The following is a 16,446-nucleotide window of genomic DNA, read 5'->3' as shown; positions in this document are numbered from 1 at the left end:
ATGACTCCTCTTTCGAGCGGGTTGCGGCTATTTGCATTGCTTGGACTCGTATCAAAGCGTGAGAAATATGACGGTAACGTTTTGAGTAAAAAAATAAAAGTATTTTGCTTAGAGTTGACTTAGGAAGTGAGTCCGTGTTCACGCGTTCACGGCCGGTTAGCTCAGTCGGCTAGAGCGTCGTGCTAATAACGCGAATGTCGTGGGTTCGAGCCCCACATTGGCCATTTTACGGGCTTTGCCGTCACGTTGACGGGATCAAAACAACCTGGGTGCACTGCCACGTTGCTAGATTTTACTGGTGATCTGCCCGTGCTGTGGCGTGTGTTGACGGCGCATGAAAAGAAACCTTGCTCCAGGGGAGGCTCGAACTCCCGATCTTCGCATGTCTTTGTCGATACTGACTTATAAGTACGACGCGCTAACCGACTACGCCACTGGAGCCCGTGGATGTTAACGGGAAAGCTGAGGTCCGTGATTAGAATAGTCATGGTCCAGTAGGGCATTGACGGTATCACTTTATGGCAAGTACACGTTGCAACTGGCCTGTTTTGCCTGATGCACCGACTTTTCGTATTTGGCAAGGATCGCGTGCCTTCGTAGCTCAGGGGTTAGAGCACTGGTCTTGTAAACCAGGGGTCGAGAGTTCAAATCTCTCCGAGGGCTTTCAGGGAATGTCCGTTTAAAGTTGGCCTAACATGACTCCTCTTTCGAGCGGGTTGCGGCTATTTGCATTGCTTGGACTCGTATCAAAGCGTGAGAAATATGACGGTAACGTTTTGAGTAAAAAAATAAAAGTATTTTGCTTAGAGTTGACTTAGGAAGTGAGTCCGTGTTCACGCGTTCACGGCCGGTTAGCTCAGTCGGCTAGAGCGTCGTGCTAATAACGCGAATGTCGTGGGTTCGAGCCCCACACTGGCCATTTTACGGGCTTTGCCGTCACGTTGACGGGATCAAAACAACCTGGGTGCACTGCCACGTTGCTAGATTTTACTGGTGATCTGCCCGTGCTGTGGCGTGTGTTGACGGCGCATGAAAAGAAACCTTGCTCCAGGGGAGGCTCGAACTCCCGATCTTCGCATGTCTTTGTCGATACTGACTTATAAGTACGACGCGCTAACCGACTACGCCACTGGAGCCCGTGGATGTTAACGGGAAAGCTGAGGTCCGTGATTAGAATAGTCATGGTCCAGTAGGGCATTGACGGTATCACTTTATGGCAAGTACACGTTGCAACTGGCCTGTTTTGCCTGATGCACCGACTTTTCGTATTTGGCAAGGATCGCGTGCCTGCGTAGCTCAGGGGTTAGAGCACTGGTCTTGTAAACCAGGGGTCGAGAGTTCAAATCTCTCCGAGGGCTTTCAGGGAATGTCCGTTTAAAGTTGGCCTAACATGACTCCTCTTTCGAGCGGGTTGCGGCTATTTGCATTGCTTGGACTCGTATCAAAGCGTGAGAAATATGACGGTAACGTTTTGAGTAAAAAAATAAAAGTATTTTGCTTAGAGTTGACTTAGGAAGTGAGTCCGTGTTCACGCGTTCACGGCCGGTTAGCTCAGTCGGCTAGAGCGTCGTGCTAATAACGCGAATGTCGTGGGTTCGAGCCCCACACTGGCCATTTTACGGGCTTTGCCGTCACGTTGACGGGATCAAAACAACCTGGGTGCACTGCCACGTTGCTAGATTTTACTGGTGATCTGCCCGTGCTGTGGCGTGTGTTGACGGCGCATGAAAAGAAACCTTGCTCCAGGGGAGGCTCGAACTCCCGATCTTCGCATGTCTTTGTCGATACTGACTTATAAGTACGACGCGCTAACCGACTACGCCACTGGAGCCCGTGGATGTTAACGGGAAAGCTGAGGTCCGTGATTAGAATAGTCATGGTCCAGTAGGGCATTGACGGTATCACTTTATGGCAAGTACACGTTGCAACTGGCCTGTTTTGCCTGATGCACCGACTTTTCGTATTTGGCAAGGATCGCGTGCCTTCGTAGCTCAGGGGTTAGAGCACTGGTCTTGTAAACCAGGGGTCGAGAGTTCAAATCTCTCCGAGGGCTTTCAGGGAATGTCCGTTTAAAGTTGGCCTAACATGACTCCTCTTTCGAGCGGGTTGCGGCTATTTGCATTGCTTGGACTCGTATCAAAGCGTGAGAAATATGACGGTAACGTTTTGAGTAAAAAAATAAAAGTATTTTGCTTAGAGTTGACTTAGGAAGTGAGTCCGTGTTCACGCGTTCACGGCCGGTTAGCTCAGTCGGCTAGAGCGTCGTGCTAATAACGCGAATGTCGTGGGTTCGAGCCCCACACTGGCCATTTTACGGGCTTTGCCGTCACGTTGACGGGATCAAAACAACCTGGGTGCACTGCCACGTTGCTAGATTTTACTGGTGATCTGCCCGTGCTGTGGCGTGTGTTGACGGCGCATGAAAAGAAACCTTGCTCCAGGGGAGGCTCGAACTCCCGATCTTCGCATGTCTTTGTCGATACTGACTTATAAGTACGACGCGCTAACCGACTACGCCACTGGAGCCCGTGGATGTTAACGGGAAAGCTTAGGTCCGCGATTAGAATAGTCATGGTCCAGTAGGGCATTGACGGTATCACTTTATGGCAAGTACACGTTGCAACTGGCCTGTTTTGCCTGATGCACCGACTTTTCGTATTTGGCAAGGATCGCGTGCCTTCGTAGCTCAGGGGTTAGAGCACTGGTCTTGTAAACCAGGGGTCGAGAGTTCAAATCTCTCCGAGGGCTTTCAGGGAATGTCCGTTTAAAGTTGGCCTAACATGACTCCTCTTTCGAGCGGGTTGCGGCTATTTGCATTGCTTGGACTCGTATCAAAGCGTGAGAAATATGACGGTAACGTTTTGAGTAAAAAAATAAAAGTATTTTGCTTAGAGTTGACTTAGGAAGTGAGTCCGTGTTCACGCGTTCACGGCCGGTTAGCTCAGTCGGCTAGAGCGTCGTGCTAATAACGCGAATGTCGTGGGTTTGAGCCCCACACTGGCCATTTTACGGGCTTTGCCGTCACGTTGACGGGATCAAAACAACCTGGGTGCACTGCCACGTTGCTAGATTTTACTGGTGATCTGCCCGTGCTGTGGCGTGTGTTGACGGCGCATGAAAAGAAACCTTGCTCCAGGGGAGGCTCGAACTCCCGATCTTCGCATGTCTTTGTCGATACTGACTTATAAGTACGACGCGCTAACCGACTACGCCACTGGAGCCCGTGGATGTTAACGGGAAAGCTGAGGTCCGTGATTAGAATAGTCATGGTCCAGTAGGGCATTGACGGTATCACTTTATGGCAAGTACACGTTGCAACTGGCCTGTTTTGCCTGATGCACCGACTTTTCGTATTTGGCAAGGATCGCGTGCCTTCGTAGCTCAGGGGTTAGAGCACTGGTCTTGTAAACCAGGGGTCGAGAGTTCAAATCTCTCCGAGGGCTTTCAGGGAATGTCCGTTTAAAGTTGGCCTAACATGACTCCTCTTTCGAGCGGGTTGCGGCTATTTGCATTGCTTGGACTCGTATCAAAGCGTGAGAAATATGACGGTAACGTTTTGAGTAAAAAAATAAAAGTATTTTGCTTAGAGTTGACTTAGGAAGTGAGTCCGTGTTCACGCGTTCACGGCCGGTTAGCTCAGTCGGCTAGAGCGTCGTGCTAATAACGCGAATGTCGTGGGTTCGAGCCCCACACTGGCCAATTTACGGGCTTTGCCGTCACGTTGACGGGATCAAAACAACCTGGGTGCACTGCCACGTTGCTAGATTTTACTGGTGATCTGCCCGTGCTGTGGCGTGTGTTGACGGCGCATGAAAAGAAATCTTGCTCCAGGGGAGGCTCGAACTCCCGATCTTCGCATGTCTTTGTCGATACTGACTTATAAGTACGACGCGCTAACCGACTACGCCACTGGAGCCCGTGGATGTTAACGGGAAAGCTGAGGTCCGTGATTAGAATAGTCATGGTCCAGTAGGGCATTGACGGTATCACTTTATGGCAAGTACACGTTGCAACTGGCCTGTTTTGCCTGATGCACCGACTTTTCGTATTTGGCAAGGATTGCGTGCCTTCGTAGCTCAGGGGTTAGAGCACTGGTCTTGTAAACCAGGGGTCGAGAGTTCAAATCTCTCCGAGGGCTTTCAGGGAATGTCCGTTTAAAGTTGGCCTAACATGACTCCTCTTTCGAGCGGGTTGCGGCTATTTGCATTGCTTGGACTCGTATCAAAGCGTGAGAAATATGACGGTAACGTTTTGAGTAAAAAAATAAAAGTATTTTGCTTAGAGTTGACTTAGGAAGTGAGTCCGTGTTCACGCGTTCACGGCCGGTTAGCTCAGTCGGCTAGAGCGTCGTGCTAATAACGCGAATGTCGTGGGTTCGAGCCCCACACTGGCCATTTTACGGGCTTTGCCGTCACGTTGACGGGATCAAAACAACCTGGGTGCACTGCCACGTTGCTAGATTTTACTGGTGATCTGCCCGTGCTGTGGCGTGTGTTGACGGCGCATGAAAAGAAACCTTGCTCCAGGGGAGGCTCGAACTCCCGATCTTCGCATGTCTTTGTCGATACTGACTTATAAGTACGACGCGCTAACCGACTACGCCACTGGAGCCCGTGGATGTTAACGGGAAAGCTGAGGTCCGTGATTAGAATAGTCATGGTCCAGTAGGGCATTGACGGTATCACTTTATGGCAAGTACACGTTGCAACTGGCCTGTTTTGCCTGATGCACCGACTTTTCGTATTTGGCAAGGATCGCGTGCCTTCGTAGCTCAGGGGTTAGAGCACTGGTCTTGTAAACCAGGGGTCGAGAGTTCAAATCTCTCCGAGGGCTTTCAGGGAATGTCCGTTTAAAGTTGGCCTAACATGACTCCTCTTTCGAGCGGGTTGCGGCTATTTGCATTGCTTGGACTCGTATCAAAGCGTGAGAAATATGACGGTAACGTTTTGAGTAAAAAAATAAAAGTATTTTGCTTAGAGTTGACTTAGGAAGTGAGTCCGTGTTCACGCGTTCACGGCCGGTTAGCTCAGTCGGCTAGAGCGTCGTGCTAATAACGCGAATGTCGTGGGTTCGAGCCCCACACTTGCCATTTTACGGGCTTTGCCGTCACGTTGACGGGATCAAAACAACCTGGGTGCACTGCCACGTTGCTAGATTTTACTGGTGATCTGCCCGTGCTGTGGCGTGTGTTGACGGCGCATGAAAAGAAACCTTGCTCCAGGGGAGGCTCGAACTCCCGATCTTCGCATGTCTTTGTCGATACTGACTTATAAGTACGACGCGCTAACCGACTACGCCACTGGAGCCCGTGGATGTTAACGGGAAAGCTGAGGTCCGTGATTAGAATAGTCATGGTCCAGTAGGGCATTGACGGTATCACTTTATGGCAAGTACACGTTGCAACTGGCCTGTTTTGCCTGATGCACCGACTTTTCGTATTTGGCAAGGATCGCGTGCCTTCGTAGCTCAGGGGTTAGAGCACTGGTCTTGTAAACCAGGGGTCGAGAGTTCAAATCTCTCCGAGGGCTTTCAGGGAATGTCCGTTTAAAGTTGGCCTAACATGACTCCTCTTTCGAGCGGGTTGCGGCTATTTGCATTGCTTGGACTCGTATCAAAGCGTGAGAAATATGACGGTAACGTTTTGAGTAAAAAAATAAAAGTATTTTGCTTAGAGTTGACTTAGGAAGTGAGTCCGTGTTCACGCGTTCACGGCCGGTTAGCTCAGTCGGCTAGAGCGTCATGCTAATAACGCGAATGTCGTGGGTTCGAGCCCCACACTGGCCATTTTACGGGCTTTGCCGTCACGTTGACGGGATCAAAACAACCTGGGTGCACTGCCACGTTGCTAGATTTTACTGGTGATCTGCCCGTGCTGTGGCGTGTGTTGACGGCGCATGAAAAGAAACCTTGCTCCAGGGGAGGCTCGAACTCCCGATCTTCGCATGTCTTTGTCGATACTGACTTATAAGTACGACGCGCTAACCGACTACGCCACTGGAGCCCGTGGATGTTAACGGGAAAGCTGAGGTCCGTGATTAGAATAGTCATGGTCCAGTAGGGCATTGACGGTATCACTTTATGGCAAGTACACGTTGCAACTGGCCTGTTTTGCCTGATGCACCGACTTTTCGTATTTGGCAAGGATCGCGTGCCTTCGTAGCTCAGGGGTTAGAGCACTGGTCTTGTAAACCAGGGGTCGAGAGTTCAAATCTCTCCGAGGGCTTTCAGGGAATGTCCGTTTAAAGTTGGCCTAACATGACTCCTCTTTCGAGCGGGTTGCGGCTATTTGCATTGCTTGGACTCGTATCAAAGCGTGAGAAATATGACGGTAACGTTTTGAGTAAAAAAATAAAAGTATTTTGCTTAGAGTTGACTTAGGAAGTGAGTCCGTGTTCACGCGTTCACGGCCGGTTAGCTCAGTCGGCTAGAGCGTCGTGCTAATAACGCGAATGTCGTGGGTTCGAGCCCCACACTGGCCATTTTACGGGCTTTGCCGTCACGTTGACGGGATCAAAACAACCTGGGTGCACTGCCACGTTGCTAGATTTTACTGGTGATCTGCCCGTGCTGTGGCGTGTGTTGACGGCGCATGAAAAGAAACCTTGCTCCAGGGGAGGCTCGAACTCCCGATCTTCGCATGTTTTTGTCGATACTGACTTATAAGTACGACGCGCTAACCGACTACGCCACTGGAGCCCGTGGATGTTAACGGGAAAGCTGAGGTCCGTGATTAGAATAGTCATGGTCCAGTAGGGCATTGACGGTATCACTTTATGGCAAGTACACGTTGCAACTGGCCTGTTTTGCCTGATGCACCGACTTTTCGTATTTGGCAAGGATCGCGTGCCTTCGTAGCTCAGGGGTTAGAGCACTTGTCTTGTAAACCAGGGGTCGAGAATTCAAATCTCTCCGAGGGATTTCAGGGAATGTCCGTTTAAAGTTGGCCTAACATGACTCCTCTTTCGAGCGGGTTGCGGCTATTTGCATTGCTTGGACTCGTATCAAAGCGTGAGAAATATGACGGTAACGTTTTGAGTAAAAAAATAAAAGTATTTTGCTTAGAGTTGACTTAGGAAGTGAGTCCGTGTTCACGCGTTCACGGCCGGTTAGCTCAGTCGGCTAGAGCGTCGTGCTAATAACGCGAATGTCGTGGGTTCGAGCCCCACACTGGCCATTTTACGGGCTTTGCCGTCACGTTGACGGGATCAAAACAACCTGGGTGCACTGCCACGTTGCTAGATTTTACTGGTGATCTGCCCGTGCTGTGACGTGTGTTGACGGCGCATGAAAAGAAACCTTGGTCCAGGGGAGGCTCGAACTCCCGATCTTCGCATGTCTTTGTCGATACTGACTTATAAGTACGACGCGCTAACCGACTACGCCACTGGAGCCCGTGGATGTTAACGGGAAAGCTGAGGTCCGTGATTAGAATAGTCATGGTCCAGTAGGGCATTGACGGTATCACTTTATGGCAAGTACACGTTGCAACTGGCCTGTTTTGCCTGATGCACCGACTTTTCGTATTTGGCAAGGATCGCGTGCCTTCGTAGCTCAGGGGTTAGAGCACTGGTCTTGTAAACCAGGGGTCGAGAGTTCAAATCTCTCCGAGGGCTTTCAGGGAATGTCCGTTTAAAGTTGGCCTAACATGACTCCTCTTTCGAGCGGGTTGCGGCTATTTGCATTGCTTGGACTCGTATCAAAGCGTGAGAAATATGACGGTAACGTTTTGAGTAAAAAAATAAAAGTATTTTGCTTAGAGTTGACTTAGGAAGTGAGTCCGTGTTCACGCGTTCACGGCCGGTTAGCTCAGTCGGCTAGAGCGTCGTGCTAATAACGCGAATGTCGTGGGTTCGAGCCCCACACTGGCCATTTTACGGGCTTTGCCGTCACGTTGACGGGATCAAAACAACCTGGGTGCACTGCCACGTTGCTAGATTTTACTGGTGATCTGCCCGTGCTGTGGCGTGTGTTGACGGCGCATGAAAAGAAACCTTGCTCCAGGGGAGGCTCGAACTCCCGATCTTCGCATGTCTTTGTCGATACTGACTTATAAGTACGACGCGCTAACCGACTACGCCACTGGAGCCCGTGGATGTTAACGGGAAAGCTGATGTCCGTGATTAGAATAGTCATGGTCCAGTAGGGCATTGACGGTATCACTTTATGGCAAGTACACGTTGCAACTGGCATGTTTTGCCTGATGCACCGACTTTTCGTATTTGGCAAGGATCGCGTGCCTTCGTAGCTCAGGGGTTAGAGCACTGGTCTTGTAAACCAGGGGTCGAGAGTTCAAATCTCTCCGAGGGCTTTCAGGGAATGTCCGTTTAAAGTTGGCCTAACATGACTCCTCTTTCGAGCGGGTTGCGGCTATTTGCATTGCTTGGACTCGTATCAAAGCGTGAGAAGTATGACGGTAACGTTTTGAGTAAAAAAATAAAAGTATTTTGCTTAGAGTTGACTTAGGAAGTGAGTCCGTGTTCACGCGTTCACGGCCGGTTAGCTCAGTCGGCTAGAGCGTCGTGCTAATAACGCGAATGTCGTGGGTTCGAGCCCCACACTGGCCATTTTACGGGCTTTGCCGTCACGTTGACGGGATCAAAACAACCTGGGTGCACTGCCACGTTGCTAGATTTTACTGGTGATCTGCCCGTGCTGTGGCGTGTGTTGACGGCGCATGAAAAGAAACCTTGCTCCAGGGGAGGCTCGAACTCCCGATCTTCGCATGTCTTTGTCGATGCTGACTTATAAGTACGACGCGCTAACCGACTACGCCACTGGAGCCCGTGGATGTTAACGGGAAAGCTGAGGTCCGTGATTAGAATAGTCATGGTCCAGTAGGGCATTGACGGTATCACTTTATGGCAAGTACACGTTGCAACTGGCCTGTTTTGCCTGATGCACCGACTTTTCGTATTTGGCAAGGATCGCGAGCCTTCGTAGCTCAGGGGTTAGAGCACTGGTCTTGTAAACCAGGAGTCGAGAGTTCAAATCTCTCCGAGGGCTTTCAGGGAATGTCCGTTTAAAGTTGGCCTAACATGACTCCTCTTTCGAGCGGGTTGCGGCTATTTGCATTGCTTGGACTCGTATCAAAGCGTGAGAAATATGACGGTAACGTTTTGAGTAAAAAAATAAAAGTATTTTGCTTAGAGTTGACTTAGGAAGTGAGTCCGTGTTCACGCGTTCACGGCCGGTTAGCTCAGTCGGCTAGAGCGTCGTGCTAATAACGCGAATGTCGTGGGTTCGAGCCCCACACTGGCCATTTTACGGGCTTTGCCGTCACGTTGACGGGATCAAAACAACCTGGGTGCACTGCCACGTTGCTAGATTTTACTGGTGATCTGCCCGTGCTGTGGCGTGTGTTGACGGCGCATGAAAAGAAACCTTGCTCCAGGGGAGGCTCGAACTCCCGATCTTCGCATGTCTTTGTCGATACTGACTTATAAGTACGACGCGCTAACCGACTACGCCACTGGAGCCCGTGGATGTTAACGGGAAAGCTGAGGTCCGTGATTAGAATAGTCATGGTCCAGTAGGGCATTGACGGTATCACTTTATGGCAAGTACACGTTGCAACTGGCCTGTTTTGCCTGATGCACCGACTTTTCGTATTTGGCAAGGATCGCGTGCCTTCGTAGCTCAGGGGTTAGAGCACTGGTCTTGTAAACCAGGGGTCGAGAGTTCAAATCTCTCCGAGGGCTTTCAGGGAATGTCCGTTTAAAATTGGCCTAACATGACTCCTCTTTCGAGCGGGTTGCGGCTATTTGCATTGCTTGGACTCGTATCAAAGCGTGAGAAATATGACGGTAACGTTTTGAGTAAAAAAATAAAAGTATTTTGCTTAGAGTTGACTTAGGAAGTGAGTCCGTGTTCACGCGTTCACGGCCGGTTAGCTCAGTCGGCTAGAGCGTCGTGCTAATAACGCGAATGTCGTGGGTTCGAGCCCCACACTGGCCATTTTACGGGCTTTGCCGTCACGTTGACGGGATCAAAACAACCTGGGTGCACTGCCACGTTGCTAGATTTTACTGGTGATCTGCCCGTGCTGTGGCGTGTGTTGACGGCGCATGAAAAGAAACCTTGCTCCAGGGGAGGCTCGAACTCCCGATCTTCGCATGTCTTTGTCGATACTGACTTATAAGTACGACGCGCTAACCGACTACGCCACTGGAGCCCGTGGATGTTAACGGGAAAGCTGAGGTCCGTGATTAGAATAGTCATGGTCCAGTAGGGCATTGACGGTATCACTTTATGGCAAGTACACGTTGCAACTGGCCTGTTTTGCCTGATGCACCGACTTTTCGTATTTGGCAAGGATCGCGTGCCTTCGTAGCTCAGGGGTTAGATCACTGGTCTTGTAAACCAGGGGTCGAGAGTTCAAATCTCTCCGAGGGCTTTCAGGGAATGTCCGTTTAAAGTTGGCCTAACATGACTCCTCTTTCGAGTGGGTTGCGGCTATTTGCATTGCTTGGACTCGTATCAAAGCGTGAGAAATATGACGGTAACGTTTTGAGTAAAAAAATAAAAGTATTTTGCTTAGAGTTGACTTAGGAAGTGAGTCCGTGTTCACGCGTTCACGGCCGGTTAGCTCAGTCGGCTAGAGCGTCGTGCTAATAACGCGAATGTCGTGGGTTCGAGCCCCACACTGGCCATTTTACGGGCTTTGCCGTCACGTTGACGGGATCAAAACAACCTGGGTGCACTGCCACGTTGCTAGATTTTACTGGTGATCTGCCCGTGCTGTGGCGTGTGTTGACGGCGCATGAAAAGAAACCTTGCTCCAGGGGAGGCTCGAACTCCCGATCTTCGCATGTCTTTGTCGATACTGACTTAAAAGTACGACGCGCTAACCGACTACGCCACTGGAGCCCGTGGATGTTAACGGGAAAGCTGAGGTCGGGGATTAGAATAGTCATGGTCCAGTAGGGCATTGACGGTATCACTTTATGGCAAGTACACGTTGCAACTGGCCTGTTTTGCCTGATGCACCGACTTTTCGTATTTGGCAAGGATGGCGTGCCTTCGTAGCTCAGGGGTTAGAGCACTGGTCTTGTAAACCAGGGGTCGAGAGTTCAAATCTCTCCGAGGGCTTTCAGGGAATGTCCGTTTAAAGTTGGCCTAACATGACTCCTCTTTCGAGCGGGTTGCGGCTATTTGCATTGCTTGGACTCGTATCAAAGCGTGAGAAATATGACGGTAACGTTTTGAGTAAAAAAATAAAAGTATTTTGCTTAGAGTTGACTTAGGAAGTGAGTCCGTGTTCACGCGTTCACGGCCGGTTAGCTCAGTCGGCTAGAGCGTTGTGCTAATAACGCGAATGTCGTGGGTTCGAGCCCCACACTGGCCATTTTACGGGCTTTGCCGTCACGTTGACGGGATCAAAACAACCTGGGTGCACTGCCACGTTGCTAGATTTTACTGGTGATCTGCCCGTGCTGTGGCGTGTGTTGACGGCGCATGAAAAGAAACCTTGCTCCAGGGGAGGCTCGAACTCCCGATCTTCGCATGTCTTTGTCGATACTGACTTATAAGTACGACGCGCTAACCGACTACGCCACTGGAGCCCGTGGATGTTAACGGGAAAGCTGAGGTCCGTGATTAGAATAGTCATGGTCCAGTAGGGCATTGACGGTATCACTTTATGGCAAGTACACGTTGCAACTGGCCTGTTTTGCCTGATGCACCGACTTTTCGTATTTGGCATGGATCGCGTGCCTTCGTAGCTCAGGGGTTAGAGCACTGGTCTTGTAAACCAGGGGTCGAGAGTTCAAATCTCTCCGAGGGCTTTCAGGGAATGTCCGTTTAAAGTTGGCCTAACATGACTCCTCTTTCGAGCGGGTTGCGGCTATTTGCATTGCTTGGACTCGTATCAAAGCGTGAGAAATATGACGGTAACGTTTTGAGTAAAAAAATAAAAGTATTTTGCTTAGAGTTGACTTAGGAAGTGAGTCCGTGTTCACGCGTTCACGGCCGGTTAGCTCAGTCGGCTAGAGCGTCGTGCTAATAACGCGAATGTCGTGGGTTCGAGCCCCACACTGGCCATTTTACGGGCTTTGCCGTCACGTTGACGGGATCAAAACAACCTGGGTGCACTGCCACGTTGCTAGATTTTACTGGTGATCTGCCCGTGCTGTGGCGTGTGTTGACGGCGCATGAAAAGAAACCTTGCTCCAGGGGAGGCTCGAACTCCCGATCTTCGCATGTCTTTGTCGATACTGACTTATAAGTACGACGCGCTAACCGACTACGCCACTGGAGCCCGTGGATGTTAACGGGAAAGCTGAGGTCCGTGATTAGAATAGTCATGGTCCAGTAGGGCATTGACGGTATCACTTTATGGCAAGTACACGTTGCAACTGGCCTGTTTTGCCTGATGCACCGACTTTTCGTATTTGGCAAGGATCGCGTGCCTTCGTAGCTCAGGGGTTAGAGCACTGGTCTTGTAAACCAGGGGTCGAGAGTTCAAATCTCTCCGAGGGCTTTCAGGGAATGTCCGTTTAAAGTTGGCCTAACATGACTCCTCTTTCGAGCGGGTTGCGGCTATTTGCATTGCTTGGACTCGTATCAAAGCGTGAGAAATATGACGGTAACGTTTTGAGTAAAAAAATAAAAGTATTTTGCTTAGAGTTGACTTAGGAAGTGAGTCCGTGTTCACGCGTTCACGGCCGGTTAGCTCAGTCGGCTAGAGCGTCGTGCTAATAACGCGAATGTCGTGGGTTCGAGCCCCACACTGGCCATTTTACGGGCTTTGCCGTCACGTTGACGGGATCAAAACAACCTGGGTGCACTGCCACGTTGCTAGATTTTACTGGTGATCTGCCCGTGCTGTGGCGTGTGTTGACGGCGCATGAAAAGAAACCTTGCTCCAGGGGAGGCTCGAACTCCCGATCTTCGCATGTCTTTGTCGATACTGACTTAAAAGTACGACGCGCTAACCGACTACGCCACTGGAGCCCGTGGATGTTAACGGGAAAGCTGAGGTCGGGGATTAGAATAGTCATGGTCCAGTAGGGCATTGACGGTATCACTTTATGGCAAGTACACGTTGCAACTGGCCTGTTTTGCCTGATGCACCGACTTTTCGTATTTGGCAAGGATGGCGTGCCTTCGTAGCTCAGGGGTTAGAGCACTGGTCTTGTAAACCAGGGGTCGAGAGTTCAAATCTCTCCGAGGGCTTTCAGGGAATGTCCGTTTAAAGTTGGCCTAACATGACTCCTCTTTCGAGCGGGTTGCGGCTATTTGCATTGCTTGGACTCGTATCAAAGCGTGAGAAATATGACGGTAACGTTTTGAGTAAAAAAATAAAAGTATTTTGCTTAGAGTTGACTTAGGAAGTGAGTCCGTGTTCACGCGTTCACGGCCGGTTAGCTCAGTCGGCTAGAGCGTTGTGCTAATAACGCGAATGTCGTGGGTTCGAGCCCCACACTGGCCATTTTACGGGCTTTGCCGTCACGTTGACGGGATCAAAACAACCTGGGTGCACTGCCACGTTGCTAGATTTTACTGGTGATCTGCCCGTGCTGTGGCGTGTGTTGACGGCGCATGAAAAGAAACCTTGCTCCAGGGGAGGCTCGAACTCCCGATCTTCGCATGTCTTTGTCGATACTGACTTATAAGTACGACGCGCTAACCGACTACGCCACTGGAGCCCGTGGATGTTAACGGGAAAGCTGAGGTCCGTGATTAGAATAGTCATGGTCCAGTAGGGCATTGACGGTATCACTTTATGGCAAGTACACGTTGCAACTGGCCTGTTTTGCCTGATGCACCGACTTTTCGTATTTGGCATGGATCGCGTGCCTTCGTAGCTCAGGGGTTAGAGCACTGGTCTTGTAAACCAGGGGTCGAGAGTTCAAATCTCTCCGAGGGCTTTCAGGGAATGTCCGTTTAAAGTTGGCCTAACATGACTCCTCTTTCGAGCGGGTTGCGGCTATTTGCATTGCTTGGACTCGTATCAAAGCGTGAGAAATATGACGGTAACGTTTTGAGTAAAAAAATAAAAGTATTTTGCTTAGAGTTGACTTAGGAAGTGAGTCCGTGTTCACGCGTTCACGGCCGGTTAGCTCAGTCGGCTAGAGCGTCGTGCTAATAACGCGAATGTCGTGGGTTCGAGCCCCACACTGGCCATTTTACGGGCTTTGCCGTCACGTTGACGGGATCAAAACAACCTGGGTGCACTGCCACGTTGCTAGATTTTACTGGTGATCTGCCCGTGCTGTGGCGTGTGTTGACGGCGCATGAAAAGAAACCTTGCTCCAGGGGAGGCTCGAACTCCCGATCTTCGCATGTCTTTGTCGATACTGACTTATAAGTACGACGCGCTAACCGACTACGCCACTGGAGCCCGTGGATGTTAACGGGAAAGCTGAGGTCCGTGATTAGAATAGTCATGGTCCAGTAGGGCATTGACGGTATCACTTTATGGCAAGTACACGTTGCAACTGGCCTGTTTTGCCTGATGCACCGACTTTTCGTATTTGGCAAGGATCGCGTGCCTTCGTAGCTCAGGGGTTAGAGCACTGGTCTTGTAAACCAGGGGTCGAGAGTTCAAATCTCTCCGAGGGCTTTCAGGGAATGTCCGTTTAAAGTTGGCCTAACATGACTCCTCTTTCGAGCGGGTTGCGGCTATTTGCATTGCTTGGACTCGTATCAAAGCGTGAGAAATATGACGGTAACGTTTTGAGTAAAAAAATAAAAGTATTTTGCTTAGAGTTGACTTAGGAAGTGAGTCCGTGTTCACGCGTTCACGGCCGGTTAGCTCAGTCGGCTAGAGCGTCGTGCTAATAACGCGAATGTCGTGGGTTCGAGCCCCACACTGGCCATTTTACGGGCTTTGCCGTCACGTTGACGGGATCAAAACAACCTGGGTGCACTGCCACGTTGCTAGATTTTACTGGTGATCTGCCCGTGCTGTGGCGTGTGTTGACGGCGCATGAAAAGAAACCTTGCTCCAGGGGAGGCTCGAACTCCCGATCTTCGCATGTCTTTGTCGATACTGACTTATAAGTACGACGCGCTAACCGACTACGCCACTGGAGCCCGTGGATGTTAACGGGAAAGCTGAGGTCCGTGATTAGAATAGTCATGGTCCAGTAGGGCATTGACGGTATCACTTTATGGCAAGTACACGTTGCAACTGGCCTGTTTTGCCTGATGCACCGACTTTTCGTATTTGGCAAGGATCGCGTGCCTTCGTAGCTCAGGGGTTAGAGCACTGGTCTTGTAAACCAGGGGTCGAGAGTTCAAATCTCTCCGAGGGCTTTCAGGGAATGTCCGTTTAAAGTTGGCCTAACATGACTCCTCTTTCGAGCGGGTTGCGGCTATTTGCATTGCTTGGACTCGTATCAAAGCGTGAGAAATATGACGGTAACGTTTTGAGTAAAAAAATAAAAGTATTTTGCTTAGAGTTGACTTAGGAAGTGAGTCCGTGTTCACGCGTTCACGGCCGGTTAGCTCAGTCGGCTAGAGCGTCGTGCTAATAACGCGAATGTCGTGGGTTCGAGCCCCACACTGGCCATTTTACGGGCTTTGCTGTCACGTTGACGGGATCAAAACAACCTGGGTGCACTGCCACGTTGCTAGATTTTACTGGTGATCTGCCCGTGCTGTGGCGTGTGTTGACGGCGCATGAAAAGAAACCTTGCTCCAGGGGAGGCTCGAACTCCCGATCTTCGCATGTCTTTGTCGATACTGACTTATAAGTACGACGCGCTAACCGACTACGCCACTGGAGCCCGTGGATGTTAACGGGAAAGCTGAGGTCCGTGATTAGAATAGTCATGGTCCAGTAGGGCATTGACGGTATCACTTTATGGCAAGTACACGTTGCAACTGGCCTGTTTTGCCTGATGCACCGACTTTTCGTATTTGGCAAGGATCGCGTGCCTTCGTAGCTCAGGGGTTAGAGCACTGGTCTTGTAAACCAGGGGTCGAGAGTTCAAATCTCTCCGAGGGCTTTCAGGGAATGCCCGTTTAAAGTTGGCCTAACATGACTCCTCTTTCGAGCGGGTTGCGGCTATTTGCATTGCTTGGACTCGTATCAAAGCGTGAGAAATATGACGGTAACGTTTTGAGTAAAAAAATAAAAGTATTTTGCTTAGAGTTGACTTAGGAAGTGAGTCCGTGTTCACGCGTTCACGGCCGGTTAGCTCAGTCGGCTAGAGCGTCGTGCTAATAACGCGAATGTCGTGGGTTCGAGCCCCACACTGGCCATTTTACGGGCTTTGCCGTCACGTTGACGGGATCAAAACAACCTGGGTGCACTGCCACGTTGCTAGATTTTACTGGTGATCTGCCCGTGCTGTGGCGTGTGTTGACGGCGCATGAAAAGAAACCTTGCTCCAGGGGAGGCTCGAACTCCCGATCTTCGCATGTCTTTGTCGATACTGACTTATAAGTACGACGCGCTAACCGACTACGCCACTGGAGCCCGTGGATGTTAACGGGAAA

General features: G+C 50.4%; 60 non-coding genes across 60 annotated transcripts; 39 read left to right on the top strand and 21 right to left on the bottom strand.

Annotated features, from left to right (window-relative positions):
• Positions 1 to 348: 348 nt before the first annotated feature.
• On the bottom strand, positions 349 to 441 carry Trnai-uau (transfer RNA isoleucine (anticodon UAU)). Its single transcript is given in 2 exon segments — positions 349 to 384; positions 404 to 441. It is a non-coding gene; the product is annotated as a tRNA-Ile (tRNA).
• A 149-nt stretch (positions 442 to 590) lies between these two features.
• Positions 591 to 663, top strand: Trnat-ugu (transfer RNA threonine (anticodon UGU)). Its single transcript has one exon. It is a non-coding gene; the product is annotated as a tRNA-Thr (tRNA).
• Positions 664 to 845: 182 nt separating this feature from the next.
• On the top strand, positions 846 to 919 carry Trnai-aau (transfer RNA isoleucine (anticodon AAU)). Its single transcript has one exon. It is a non-coding gene; the product is annotated as a tRNA-Ile (tRNA).
• A 124-nt stretch (positions 920 to 1,043) lies between these two features.
• On the bottom strand, positions 1,044 to 1,136 carry Trnai-uau (transfer RNA isoleucine (anticodon UAU)). The gene is given in 2 exon segments: positions 1,044 to 1,079; positions 1,099 to 1,136. It is a non-coding gene; the product is annotated as a tRNA-Ile (tRNA).
• Positions 1,137 to 1,285: 149 nt separating this feature from the next.
• Positions 1,286 to 1,358, top strand: Trnat-ugu (transfer RNA threonine (anticodon UGU)). The gene has a single exon. It is a non-coding gene; the product is annotated as a tRNA-Thr (tRNA).
• Positions 1,359 to 1,540: 182 nt separating this feature from the next.
• On the top strand, positions 1,541 to 1,614 carry Trnai-aau (transfer RNA isoleucine (anticodon AAU)). Its single transcript has one exon. It is a non-coding gene; the product is annotated as a tRNA-Ile (tRNA).
• A 124-nt stretch (positions 1,615 to 1,738) lies between these two features.
• On the bottom strand, positions 1,739 to 1,831 carry Trnai-uau (transfer RNA isoleucine (anticodon UAU)). The gene is given in 2 exon segments: positions 1,739 to 1,774; positions 1,794 to 1,831. It is a non-coding gene; the product is annotated as a tRNA-Ile (tRNA).
• Positions 1,832 to 1,980: 149 nt separating this feature from the next.
• Trnat-ugu (transfer RNA threonine (anticodon UGU)) lies at positions 1,981 to 2,053 on the top strand. The gene has a single exon. It is a non-coding gene; the product is annotated as a tRNA-Thr (tRNA).
• Positions 2,054 to 2,235: 182 nt separating this feature from the next.
• Positions 2,236 to 2,309, top strand: Trnai-aau (transfer RNA isoleucine (anticodon AAU)). Its single transcript has one exon. It is a non-coding gene; the product is annotated as a tRNA-Ile (tRNA).
• Positions 2,310 to 2,433: 124 nt separating this feature from the next.
• On the bottom strand, positions 2,434 to 2,526 carry Trnai-uau (transfer RNA isoleucine (anticodon UAU)). The gene is given in 2 exon segments: positions 2,434 to 2,469; positions 2,489 to 2,526. It is a non-coding gene; the product is annotated as a tRNA-Ile (tRNA).
• A 149-nt stretch (positions 2,527 to 2,675) lies between these two features.
• On the top strand, positions 2,676 to 2,748 carry Trnat-ugu (transfer RNA threonine (anticodon UGU)). The gene has a single exon. It is a non-coding gene; the product is annotated as a tRNA-Thr (tRNA).
• Positions 2,749 to 3,128: 380 nt separating this feature from the next.
• On the bottom strand, positions 3,129 to 3,221 carry Trnai-uau (transfer RNA isoleucine (anticodon UAU)). Its single transcript is given in 2 exon segments — positions 3,129 to 3,164; positions 3,184 to 3,221. It is a non-coding gene; the product is annotated as a tRNA-Ile (tRNA).
• A 149-nt stretch (positions 3,222 to 3,370) lies between these two features.
• On the top strand, positions 3,371 to 3,443 carry Trnat-ugu (transfer RNA threonine (anticodon UGU)). The gene has a single exon. It is a non-coding gene; the product is annotated as a tRNA-Thr (tRNA).
• Positions 3,444 to 3,625: 182 nt separating this feature from the next.
• Positions 3,626 to 3,699, top strand: Trnai-aau (transfer RNA isoleucine (anticodon AAU)). Its single transcript has one exon. It is a non-coding gene; the product is annotated as a tRNA-Ile (tRNA).
• A 124-nt stretch (positions 3,700 to 3,823) lies between these two features.
• Trnai-uau (transfer RNA isoleucine (anticodon UAU)) lies at positions 3,824 to 3,916 on the bottom strand. Its single transcript is given in 2 exon segments — positions 3,824 to 3,859; positions 3,879 to 3,916. It is a non-coding gene; the product is annotated as a tRNA-Ile (tRNA).
• A 149-nt stretch (positions 3,917 to 4,065) lies between these two features.
• On the top strand, positions 4,066 to 4,138 carry Trnat-ugu (transfer RNA threonine (anticodon UGU)). The gene has a single exon. It is a non-coding gene; the product is annotated as a tRNA-Thr (tRNA).
• A 182-nt stretch (positions 4,139 to 4,320) lies between these two features.
• On the top strand, positions 4,321 to 4,394 carry Trnai-aau (transfer RNA isoleucine (anticodon AAU)). Its single transcript has one exon. It is a non-coding gene; the product is annotated as a tRNA-Ile (tRNA).
• A 124-nt stretch (positions 4,395 to 4,518) lies between these two features.
• Positions 4,519 to 4,611, bottom strand: Trnai-uau (transfer RNA isoleucine (anticodon UAU)). The gene is given in 2 exon segments: positions 4,519 to 4,554; positions 4,574 to 4,611. It is a non-coding gene; the product is annotated as a tRNA-Ile (tRNA).
• Positions 4,612 to 4,760: 149 nt separating this feature from the next.
• On the top strand, positions 4,761 to 4,833 carry Trnat-ugu (transfer RNA threonine (anticodon UGU)). The gene has a single exon. It is a non-coding gene; the product is annotated as a tRNA-Thr (tRNA).
• A 380-nt stretch (positions 4,834 to 5,213) lies between these two features.
• On the bottom strand, positions 5,214 to 5,306 carry Trnai-uau (transfer RNA isoleucine (anticodon UAU)). Its single transcript is given in 2 exon segments — positions 5,214 to 5,249; positions 5,269 to 5,306. It is a non-coding gene; the product is annotated as a tRNA-Ile (tRNA).
• A 149-nt stretch (positions 5,307 to 5,455) lies between these two features.
• Positions 5,456 to 5,528, top strand: Trnat-ugu (transfer RNA threonine (anticodon UGU)). The gene has a single exon. It is a non-coding gene; the product is annotated as a tRNA-Thr (tRNA).
• A 380-nt stretch (positions 5,529 to 5,908) lies between these two features.
• Trnai-uau (transfer RNA isoleucine (anticodon UAU)) lies at positions 5,909 to 6,001 on the bottom strand. Its single transcript is given in 2 exon segments — positions 5,909 to 5,944; positions 5,964 to 6,001. It is a non-coding gene; the product is annotated as a tRNA-Ile (tRNA).
• A 149-nt stretch (positions 6,002 to 6,150) lies between these two features.
• On the top strand, positions 6,151 to 6,223 carry Trnat-ugu (transfer RNA threonine (anticodon UGU)). The gene has a single exon. It is a non-coding gene; the product is annotated as a tRNA-Thr (tRNA).
• A 182-nt stretch (positions 6,224 to 6,405) lies between these two features.
• Positions 6,406 to 6,479, top strand: Trnai-aau (transfer RNA isoleucine (anticodon AAU)). Its single transcript has one exon. It is a non-coding gene; the product is annotated as a tRNA-Ile (tRNA).
• Positions 6,480 to 6,603: 124 nt separating this feature from the next.
• Trnai-uau (transfer RNA isoleucine (anticodon UAU)) lies at positions 6,604 to 6,696 on the bottom strand. Its single transcript is given in 2 exon segments — positions 6,604 to 6,639; positions 6,659 to 6,696. It is a non-coding gene; the product is annotated as a tRNA-Ile (tRNA).
• A 404-nt stretch (positions 6,697 to 7,100) lies between these two features.
• Positions 7,101 to 7,174, top strand: Trnai-aau (transfer RNA isoleucine (anticodon AAU)). Its single transcript has one exon. It is a non-coding gene; the product is annotated as a tRNA-Ile (tRNA).
• A 366-nt stretch (positions 7,175 to 7,540) lies between these two features.
• Positions 7,541 to 7,613, top strand: Trnat-ugu (transfer RNA threonine (anticodon UGU)). The gene has a single exon. It is a non-coding gene; the product is annotated as a tRNA-Thr (tRNA).
• Positions 7,614 to 7,795: 182 nt separating this feature from the next.
• On the top strand, positions 7,796 to 7,869 carry Trnai-aau (transfer RNA isoleucine (anticodon AAU)). The gene has a single exon. It is a non-coding gene; the product is annotated as a tRNA-Ile (tRNA).
• Positions 7,870 to 7,993: 124 nt separating this feature from the next.
• Trnai-uau (transfer RNA isoleucine (anticodon UAU)) lies at positions 7,994 to 8,086 on the bottom strand. Its single transcript is given in 2 exon segments — positions 7,994 to 8,029; positions 8,049 to 8,086. It is a non-coding gene; the product is annotated as a tRNA-Ile (tRNA).
• A 149-nt stretch (positions 8,087 to 8,235) lies between these two features.
• On the top strand, positions 8,236 to 8,308 carry Trnat-ugu (transfer RNA threonine (anticodon UGU)). Its single transcript has one exon. It is a non-coding gene; the product is annotated as a tRNA-Thr (tRNA).
• A 182-nt stretch (positions 8,309 to 8,490) lies between these two features.
• On the top strand, positions 8,491 to 8,564 carry Trnai-aau (transfer RNA isoleucine (anticodon AAU)). The gene has a single exon. It is a non-coding gene; the product is annotated as a tRNA-Ile (tRNA).
• Positions 8,565 to 8,688: 124 nt separating this feature from the next.
• Positions 8,689 to 8,781, bottom strand: Trnai-uau (transfer RNA isoleucine (anticodon UAU)). The gene is given in 2 exon segments: positions 8,689 to 8,724; positions 8,744 to 8,781. It is a non-coding gene; the product is annotated as a tRNA-Ile (tRNA).
• Positions 8,782 to 8,930: 149 nt separating this feature from the next.
• On the top strand, positions 8,931 to 9,003 carry Trnat-ugu (transfer RNA threonine (anticodon UGU)). The gene has a single exon. It is a non-coding gene; the product is annotated as a tRNA-Thr (tRNA).
• A 182-nt stretch (positions 9,004 to 9,185) lies between these two features.
• Positions 9,186 to 9,259, top strand: Trnai-aau (transfer RNA isoleucine (anticodon AAU)). Its single transcript has one exon. It is a non-coding gene; the product is annotated as a tRNA-Ile (tRNA).
• A 124-nt stretch (positions 9,260 to 9,383) lies between these two features.
• Positions 9,384 to 9,476, bottom strand: Trnai-uau (transfer RNA isoleucine (anticodon UAU)). The gene is given in 2 exon segments: positions 9,384 to 9,419; positions 9,439 to 9,476. It is a non-coding gene; the product is annotated as a tRNA-Ile (tRNA).
• Positions 9,477 to 9,625: 149 nt separating this feature from the next.
• On the top strand, positions 9,626 to 9,698 carry Trnat-ugu (transfer RNA threonine (anticodon UGU)). Its single transcript has one exon. It is a non-coding gene; the product is annotated as a tRNA-Thr (tRNA).
• Positions 9,699 to 9,880: 182 nt separating this feature from the next.
• Trnai-aau (transfer RNA isoleucine (anticodon AAU)) lies at positions 9,881 to 9,954 on the top strand. The gene has a single exon. It is a non-coding gene; the product is annotated as a tRNA-Ile (tRNA).
• A 124-nt stretch (positions 9,955 to 10,078) lies between these two features.
• On the bottom strand, positions 10,079 to 10,171 carry Trnai-uau (transfer RNA isoleucine (anticodon UAU)). Its single transcript is given in 2 exon segments — positions 10,079 to 10,114; positions 10,134 to 10,171. It is a non-coding gene; the product is annotated as a tRNA-Ile (tRNA).
• Positions 10,172 to 10,575: 404 nt separating this feature from the next.
• On the top strand, positions 10,576 to 10,649 carry Trnai-aau (transfer RNA isoleucine (anticodon AAU)). The gene has a single exon. It is a non-coding gene; the product is annotated as a tRNA-Ile (tRNA).
• Positions 10,650 to 11,015: 366 nt separating this feature from the next.
• On the top strand, positions 11,016 to 11,088 carry Trnat-ugu (transfer RNA threonine (anticodon UGU)). The gene has a single exon. It is a non-coding gene; the product is annotated as a tRNA-Thr (tRNA).
• Positions 11,089 to 11,468: 380 nt separating this feature from the next.
• Positions 11,469 to 11,561, bottom strand: Trnai-uau (transfer RNA isoleucine (anticodon UAU)). Its single transcript is given in 2 exon segments — positions 11,469 to 11,504; positions 11,524 to 11,561. It is a non-coding gene; the product is annotated as a tRNA-Ile (tRNA).
• A 149-nt stretch (positions 11,562 to 11,710) lies between these two features.
• Trnat-ugu (transfer RNA threonine (anticodon UGU)) lies at positions 11,711 to 11,783 on the top strand. Its single transcript has one exon. It is a non-coding gene; the product is annotated as a tRNA-Thr (tRNA).
• A 182-nt stretch (positions 11,784 to 11,965) lies between these two features.
• On the top strand, positions 11,966 to 12,039 carry Trnai-aau (transfer RNA isoleucine (anticodon AAU)). The gene has a single exon. It is a non-coding gene; the product is annotated as a tRNA-Ile (tRNA).
• A 124-nt stretch (positions 12,040 to 12,163) lies between these two features.
• On the bottom strand, positions 12,164 to 12,256 carry Trnai-uau (transfer RNA isoleucine (anticodon UAU)). Its single transcript is given in 2 exon segments — positions 12,164 to 12,199; positions 12,219 to 12,256. It is a non-coding gene; the product is annotated as a tRNA-Ile (tRNA).
• Positions 12,257 to 12,405: 149 nt separating this feature from the next.
• Trnat-ugu (transfer RNA threonine (anticodon UGU)) lies at positions 12,406 to 12,478 on the top strand. Its single transcript has one exon. It is a non-coding gene; the product is annotated as a tRNA-Thr (tRNA).
• Positions 12,479 to 12,660: 182 nt separating this feature from the next.
• Trnai-aau (transfer RNA isoleucine (anticodon AAU)) lies at positions 12,661 to 12,734 on the top strand. The gene has a single exon. It is a non-coding gene; the product is annotated as a tRNA-Ile (tRNA).
• A 366-nt stretch (positions 12,735 to 13,100) lies between these two features.
• Trnat-ugu (transfer RNA threonine (anticodon UGU)) lies at positions 13,101 to 13,173 on the top strand. Its single transcript has one exon. It is a non-coding gene; the product is annotated as a tRNA-Thr (tRNA).
• Positions 13,174 to 13,553: 380 nt separating this feature from the next.
• Positions 13,554 to 13,646, bottom strand: Trnai-uau (transfer RNA isoleucine (anticodon UAU)). Its single transcript is given in 2 exon segments — positions 13,554 to 13,589; positions 13,609 to 13,646. It is a non-coding gene; the product is annotated as a tRNA-Ile (tRNA).
• Positions 13,647 to 13,795: 149 nt separating this feature from the next.
• Positions 13,796 to 13,868, top strand: Trnat-ugu (transfer RNA threonine (anticodon UGU)). The gene has a single exon. It is a non-coding gene; the product is annotated as a tRNA-Thr (tRNA).
• Positions 13,869 to 14,050: 182 nt separating this feature from the next.
• Positions 14,051 to 14,124, top strand: Trnai-aau (transfer RNA isoleucine (anticodon AAU)). Its single transcript has one exon. It is a non-coding gene; the product is annotated as a tRNA-Ile (tRNA).
• Positions 14,125 to 14,248: 124 nt separating this feature from the next.
• Trnai-uau (transfer RNA isoleucine (anticodon UAU)) lies at positions 14,249 to 14,341 on the bottom strand. Its single transcript is given in 2 exon segments — positions 14,249 to 14,284; positions 14,304 to 14,341. It is a non-coding gene; the product is annotated as a tRNA-Ile (tRNA).
• A 149-nt stretch (positions 14,342 to 14,490) lies between these two features.
• Positions 14,491 to 14,563, top strand: Trnat-ugu (transfer RNA threonine (anticodon UGU)). The gene has a single exon. It is a non-coding gene; the product is annotated as a tRNA-Thr (tRNA).
• Positions 14,564 to 14,745: 182 nt separating this feature from the next.
• On the top strand, positions 14,746 to 14,819 carry Trnai-aau (transfer RNA isoleucine (anticodon AAU)). Its single transcript has one exon. It is a non-coding gene; the product is annotated as a tRNA-Ile (tRNA).
• Positions 14,820 to 14,943: 124 nt separating this feature from the next.
• Trnai-uau (transfer RNA isoleucine (anticodon UAU)) lies at positions 14,944 to 15,036 on the bottom strand. The gene is given in 2 exon segments: positions 14,944 to 14,979; positions 14,999 to 15,036. It is a non-coding gene; the product is annotated as a tRNA-Ile (tRNA).
• A 149-nt stretch (positions 15,037 to 15,185) lies between these two features.
• On the top strand, positions 15,186 to 15,258 carry Trnat-ugu (transfer RNA threonine (anticodon UGU)). Its single transcript has one exon. It is a non-coding gene; the product is annotated as a tRNA-Thr (tRNA).
• A 182-nt stretch (positions 15,259 to 15,440) lies between these two features.
• Positions 15,441 to 15,514, top strand: Trnai-aau (transfer RNA isoleucine (anticodon AAU)). The gene has a single exon. It is a non-coding gene; the product is annotated as a tRNA-Ile (tRNA).
• Positions 15,515 to 15,638: 124 nt separating this feature from the next.
• Positions 15,639 to 15,731, bottom strand: Trnai-uau (transfer RNA isoleucine (anticodon UAU)). The gene is given in 2 exon segments: positions 15,639 to 15,674; positions 15,694 to 15,731. It is a non-coding gene; the product is annotated as a tRNA-Ile (tRNA).
• A 149-nt stretch (positions 15,732 to 15,880) lies between these two features.
• Positions 15,881 to 15,953, top strand: Trnat-ugu (transfer RNA threonine (anticodon UGU)). Its single transcript has one exon. It is a non-coding gene; the product is annotated as a tRNA-Thr (tRNA).
• Positions 15,954 to 16,135: 182 nt separating this feature from the next.
• Positions 16,136 to 16,209, top strand: Trnai-aau (transfer RNA isoleucine (anticodon AAU)). Its single transcript has one exon. It is a non-coding gene; the product is annotated as a tRNA-Ile (tRNA).
• A 124-nt stretch (positions 16,210 to 16,333) lies between these two features.
• Trnai-uau (transfer RNA isoleucine (anticodon UAU)) lies at positions 16,334 to 16,426 on the bottom strand. Its single transcript is given in 2 exon segments — positions 16,334 to 16,369; positions 16,389 to 16,426. It is a non-coding gene; the product is annotated as a tRNA-Ile (tRNA).
• Between the last annotated feature and the right edge of the window lie 20 nt (positions 16,427 to 16,446).

This window comes from Hydractinia symbiolongicarpus, chromosome 4 (assembly GCF_029227915.1).
Source record: "Hydractinia symbiolongicarpus strain clone_291-10 chromosome 4, HSymV2.1, whole genome shotgun sequence".
Taxonomy (NCBI): Eukaryota; Metazoa; Cnidaria; class Hydrozoa; order Anthoathecata; family Hydractiniidae; genus Hydractinia; species Hydractinia symbiolongicarpus.
Note: the sequence above shows the minus strand (reverse complement) of the source record. Positions and strands in the feature narration are given on the sequence as shown.